Below are 6992 nucleotides of genomic sequence, written 5' to 3' on the forward strand. Positions count from 1 at the left end.
TTTTTATCTCTGTGTTCAAATTAATTTTCTTTGAAATTTAGAATCTATCCTGGAATTTATTATTTAGACATGTTTGAGGAGAAAAAGCCAAAATCTTCCAAATTTTCTTTAGTTGAGTGTTTTTTAACATAAATAATTTCCAACCAATATCCTTAATACCAAAAAGTAGTAATAATCTCCGATTAAGAAAAAAAAATGATTCTCAAGATAAAATAATTAAAACTTGAGCTCTGACTCTATAGTTATTCTGGATTGAGTCAAACTGCCAATATTTTATGTTTCAATGATTTTAATTGAAACTATAAACAATAATATTTAAGCTGAACTATACTATTTAAACTGCTTATCTATTTGTAGTTATTCATTGGAAATTATTTTCTGGAATTTTGTTTATAATGTAATCATTAGTCTCTCTCTCTCTCTTTCTCTCTCTCTTTTTCTTGTATTCTCAGAATTCGGCCAGCATCTGAATCATCTGTAATATTTGATAAGTCCTTTGGTTGCTGTCCCAAATCTCCCTGTCCCTTACCCCATCAACACATTTCCTGATTGGACATATTATGGTAAGGACTATGAATTTGATGAAATTATATTTTTAGTAAGTTCTCTGAAGATTATGGTGCCGATCCAGGTTGATTCACAAGCCCATGCTGATAATGCCTAAAGCAGAATTTCACTATCTAAAAGAGGGAGCAAATGGTGCCTAATTCACCTCCTTGATTTTTATCATTAATTATAAAGTTACTGATCTCCCCCTCTGGTTGATAAACAACTTAATTTTAGTTTTAGTTTTAATGTTATGCTTTGGCCTTTTGATATTTAAAACATTTTATAGATAATTCTGAACACAGGTATTAAAGCTAGAAAATCTTCTCATCAAACTAACTAGAATTTCATACATTACTACACAGAATTACAGCATATATAGAAAGATATTTGTGTTTTCAAATTGCTTCATTATAACTTAGGCAGTTACCAGATACAGACAGCTATGTTTTCAAACTTAATACTGACATATAGCATGGCAATACTAAACAGAGCCTTCTACCTCTGATGTGTGACACAAAGTCCATATATAAACTGTGGATGAACATAGCATGAAATTTTCTAATCAACATGACAATCTGGAGCCATAGGAGATGACCGAATACAGCACTCTCGTGGTGCACCTGAGGTCTGCTTTCGTCTTTACACTTGGCTCAAGTCACACACCAGCTGTCACACTATCAAGCCTTTTCAAAGTTATTTCTTATTCTACATCCTTTAATTTTATGCTTAAGGTGAGGGGTCCTGTGAAATATGAAAACTATTTCTTAATGATTTGGTCTTCTCTGTACAACTTCAAGGTTACAGCTGAAATAATGTGTATGTAAAATGTATATTTATATATAAATTGACATAGTTATAGATTTTTACATTTCATATATATATGGATATATATGCACGTACTATCTTTATATATGTATATGTGCATATATATTGATAACTAAAGGTGGGATAATTTTTTTTCCTTTTATTTCCTTCTAAAATTCCCTGGGTCAGATGGTTGACCTGGATCACATGATAGGCATCCCAGCATCATAAGCAGATGTGAAACTTTTCTCTATTTTTTAATTTTCCATAGAACATATAATAATATAATATTATATTATAATAGAAATATAACAGATTTTTTTTCTATTTTTTTAGTGCTTCCATGGTAGAGAATTCTTTTCCTTGGACATTCTTTGGAAATCCCTTTTCATGTCTCTCTTTTCCTTTTCTGCAGTGAACAGAAAACTATATATATAAAAAAAAACTTTTATTTTTCTAGCTTGGTTATAAAAAAAGAAGCTTTTCTAAACCTAATGTGTTAACTAAATGTGGCAGTTGGAGTTGATAATTATAAGGTGACAGCACCAGAGGTTGGGATTCTCAAATTCTTTTTATCATATAGTGGAATTTTCAAGGTTTTATGTCGTGAGCTGTAATTATAGCTCTTGGAAACTTTATTATTTAACCTTGGAAAATACATTGCTTTTATTTGCTAATAAATGACTGACTTTGTGGCTCTAAGGTTGATTTCATTCTTCTGTTTGAACATATTTTATTTCTCAACTCCAGTAGGAAGCTGAAAACTGGACAGCATTCCTCCTCGTGGTGAGATGGCAGGATTACCTTTTGTTCACATGGAGACATTTTAGCAGTGAAAAAGAAATGTGTAATCCACATCCTAAAACCACAAGTTTATGTTTATGTTTATTATTATTATTATTATTATTATTATTATTATTTCAAGTTATTTCTTTGCTGTTTATGTAAATATAGAAAAGTTAGTCCTTGAATTCCATTAACTGCAATCTTTATTGTTGTGGCTTGGTTTAATGCTTGTATTATGTTTTTGGGTCCCCCAAAGTGCATGAGAATTTGCACGGTCCCTTTCCCCAGTTGGTTTTGATTGGTAAATTAAGTTGCCAGTCGTTAATGACTGAGCAGAGAGACTGAGGCAAAACTTTAGGGTTCCCCAGCAAGGGATCTAGGGAGGAGGAAGGAGATAGCTGCCATGCCCTGAAAGGAATAAAACACCAGGCTTGAGAGGCGCAGAAGAAGGAACATAGCAATCATAGAAGATTCAGCAATTTTGTCCCACGAAAGCTGCAGGTCTGAGTCGAGGGCAGCAAAGATGGAAGATAGGTTTTAGTAAGCATTGAGTTGGAGGTATTGGAATGTCCATGTGGCGAGCGATATGTTAAAGGCATATTAAGATATAAGGCTACATGTGTGTGTATGTTTCACTTGAGAACCCAGAACATTGGAATACACCACCACTGCCATCGGGATGATTTGAGTGGAGGTACTTGGGTATCGCGACAGTTTATTAAATAACAGAATTACATTTCAATACTTTCCTCAGTGCCTATTTAGGTGATTGTATTGCTCAGCCCTGAACAGGAAATTGTTCCTTTCAGTTGTCTGTAATGCTGGCTATTTGTGTAGAACATACTGATTAATTTGAACATGTCTCAAGTTTCAAAATAACCTTCAATTACTTCCTAATTTCTTGTTCTTAGGACTTCCTAAGAAAATTATATGTTGAAATATCCAGGTCTCTGCTCATATGAATTCTCTGAATTAATTTTCACTATATACTATGATGATTAAATATTTATAACTTCAGATAAATTATGTAAAGATAAATGCCATATAAATGGCTCCTGAATGTTTAAATGTTGTTTATATGCAAATGCAATTGTATAATTTTTTTTTGTTTTTTTTGTTTTTTTTTTTTTCTTTTTCCTTTTCTAGGCAGAAAAGCTATATTTAATTATTAAAAACACACTGACAATCCCCATAACCTTTTTTTTTCCCCAGGGTTTTGCCGTTGATGGGTGTTTTATTTTTATTTTTTTTATTTTTTTTTTGTTTTTTTTTTCTTTCCATTTTTTATTAGGTATTTAGCTCATTTACATTTCCAATGCTATACCAAAAGTCCCCCATACCCACCCACCCCCACTCCCCTACCCACCCACTCCCCCTTTTTGGCCCTGGCGTTCCCCTGTTCTGGGGCATATAAAGTTTGTGTGTCCAATGGGCCTCTCTTTCCAGTGATGGCCGACTAGGCCATCTTTTGATACATATGCAGCTAGAGTCAAGAGCTCCGGGGTACTGGTTAGTTCATAATGTTGATCCACCTATAGGGTTGCAGATCCCTTTAGCTCCTTGGGTACTTTCTCTAGCTCCTCCATTGGGAGCCCTGTGATCCATCCATTAGCTGACTGTGGGCATCCACTTCTGTGTTTGCTAGGCCCCAGCATAGTCTCACAAGAGACAGCTACATCTGGGTCCTTTCGATAAAATCTTGCTAGTGTATGCAATGGTGTCAACGTTTGGATGCTGATTATGGGGTGGATCCCTGGATAAGGCAGTCTCTACATGGTCCATCCTTTCATCTCAGCTCCAAACTTTGTCTCTGTAACTCCTTCCAAGGGTGTTTTGTTCCCACTTCTAAGGAGGGGCATAGTGTCCACACTTCAGTCTTCATTTTTCTTGAGTTTCATGTGTTTAGGAAATTGTATCTTATATCTTGGGTATCCTAGGTTTTGGGCTAATATTCATTTATCAGTGAGTACATATTGTGTGAGTTCCTTTGTGAATGTGTTACCTCACTCAGGATGATGCCCTCCAGGTCCATCCATTTGGCTAGGAATTTCATAAATTCATTCTTTTTAATAGCTGAGTAGTACTCCATTGTGTAGATGTACCACATTTTCTGTATCCATTCCTCTGTTGAGGGGCATCTGGGTTCTTTCCAGCTTCTGGCTATTATAAATAAGGCTGCTATGAACATAGTGGAGCATGTGTCCTTCTTACCAGTTGGGGCATCTTCTGGATATATGCCCAGGAGAGGTATTGCTGGATCCTCCGGTAGTACTATTTCCAATTTTCTGAGGAACTGCCAGACGGATTTCCAGAGTGGTTGTACAAGCCTGCAATCCCACCAACAATGGAGGAGTGTTCCTCTTTCTCCACATCCTCGTCAGCATCTGCTGTCACCTGAATTTTTGATCTTAGCCATTCTGACTGGTGTAAGGTGGAATCTCAGGGTTGTTTTGATTTGATTTCCCTGATGATTAAGGATGTTGAACATTTTTTCAGGTGCTTCTCTGCCATTCGGTATTCCTCAGGTGAGAATTCTTTGTTCAGTTCTGAGCCCCATTTTTTAATGGGGTTATTTGATTTTCTGAAGTCCACCTTCTTGAGTTCCTTATATATGTTGGATATTAGTCCCCTATCTGATTTAGGATAGGTAAAGATCCTTTCCCAATCTGTTGGTGGTCTCTTTGTCTTATTGATGGTGTCTTTTGCCTTGCAGAAACTTTGGAGTGTCATTAGGTCCCATTTGTCAATTCTCGATCTTACAGCACAAGCCATTGCTGTTCTGTTCAGGAATTTTTCCCCTGTGCCCATATCTTCAAGGCTTTTCCCCACTTTCTCCTCTATGAGTTTCAGTGTCTCTGGTTTTATGTGAAGTTCTTTGATCCATTTAGATTTGACCTTAGTACAAGGAGATAACTATGGATCGATTCGCATTCTTCTACATGATAACAACCAGTTGTGCCAGCACCATTTGTTGAAAATGCTGTCTATCTTCCACTGGATGGTTTTAGCTCCCTTGTCGAAGATCAAGTGACCATAGGTGTGTGGGTTCATTTCTGGGTCTTCAATTCTATTCCATTGGTCTACTTGTCTGTCTCTATACCAGTACCATGCAGTTTTTACCACAATTGCTCTGTAGTAAAGCTTTAGGTCAGGCATGGTGATTCCACCAGAGGTTCTTTTATCCTTGAGAAGAGTTTTTGCTATCCTATGTTTTTTGCTTTCCAGATGAAATTGCAAATTGCTCCTTCTAATTCGTTGAAGAATTGAGTTGGAATTTTGATGGGGATTGCATTGAATCTGTAGATTGCTTTTGGCAAGATAGCCATTTTTACAATATTGATCCTGCCAATCCATGAGCATGGGAGATCTTTCAATCTTCTGAGATCTTCTTTAATTTCTTTCTTCAGAGACTTGAAGTTTTTATCATACAGATCTTTCACTTCCTTAGTTAGAGTCACGCCGAGATATTTTATATTATTTGTGACTATTGAGAAGGGTGTTGTTTCCCTAATTTCTTTCTCAGCCTGTTTATTCTTTGTGTAGAGAAAGGCCATTGACTTGTTTGAGTTAATTTTATATCCAGCTACTTCACCGAAGCTGTTTATCAGGTTTAGGAGTTCTCTGGTGGAATTTTTAGGGTCACTTATATATACTATCATATCATCTGCAAAAAGTGATATTTTGACTTCCTCCTTTCCAATTTGTATCCCCTTGATCTCCTTTTGTTGTCGAATTGCTCTGGCTAATACTTCAAGTACTATGTTGAAAAGGTAGGGAGAAAGTGGGCAGCCTTGTCTAGTCCCTGATTTTAGTGGGATTGCTTCCAGCTTCTCTCCATTTACTTTGATGTTGGCTACTGGTTTGCTGTAGATTGCTTTTATCATGTTTAGGTATGGGCCTTGAATTCCTGATCTTTCCAGAACTTTTATCATGAATGGGTGTTGGATCTTGTCAAATGCTTTTTCTGCATCCAACGAGATGATCATGTGGTTTTTGTCTTTGAGTTTGTTTATATAGTGGATTACATTGATGGATTTTCGTATATTAAACCATCCCTGCATTCCTGGAATAAAACCTACTTGGTCAGGATGGATGATTGTTTTAATGTGTTCTTGGATTTGGTTAGCGAGAATTTTATTGAGGATTTTTGCATCAATATTCATAAGAGAAATTGGTCTGAAGTTCTCTATCTTTGTTGGATCTTTATGTGGTTTAGGTATCAGAGTAATAGTGGCTTCATAAAATGAGTTGGGTAGAGTACTTTCTACTTCTATCTTGTGAAAAAGTTTGTGCAGAACTGGAATTAGATCTTCTTTGAAGGTCTGATAGAACTCTGCACTAAACCCGTCTGGTCCTGGGCTTTATTTGGCTGGGAGACTATTTATAACGGCTTCTATTTCTTTAGGGGATATGGGACTGTTTAGAAGGTCAACTTGATCCTGATTCAACTTTGGTACCTGGTATCTGTCCAGAAATTTGTCCATTTCGTCCAGGTTTTCCAGTTTTGTTGAGTATAGCCTTTTGTAGAAGGATCTGATGGTGTTTTGGATTTCTTCAGGATCTGTTGTTATGTCTCCCTTTTCAGTTCTGATTTTGTTAATTAGGATTTTGTCTCTGTGCCCTCTAGTGAGTCTAGCTAAGGGTTTATCTATCTTGTTGATTTTTTCAAAGAACCAACTCCTCGTTTGGTTAATTCTTTGAATAGTTCTTCTTGTTTCCACTTGGTTGATTTCACCCCTGAGTTTGATTATTTCCTGCCGTCTACTCCTCTTGGGTGAATTTGCTTCCTTTTTTTCTAGAGCTTTTAGATGTTTTGTCAAGCTGTTAGTATGTGCTCTCTCCCGTTTCTTCAT

The sequence above is a fragment of the Mus musculus genome, chromosome 2 (assembly GCF_000001635.26).
Source record: "Mus musculus strain C57BL/6J chromosome 2, GRCm38.p6 C57BL/6J".
NCBI classification, from domain to species: Eukaryota; Metazoa; Chordata; class Mammalia; order Rodentia; family Muridae; genus Mus; species Mus musculus.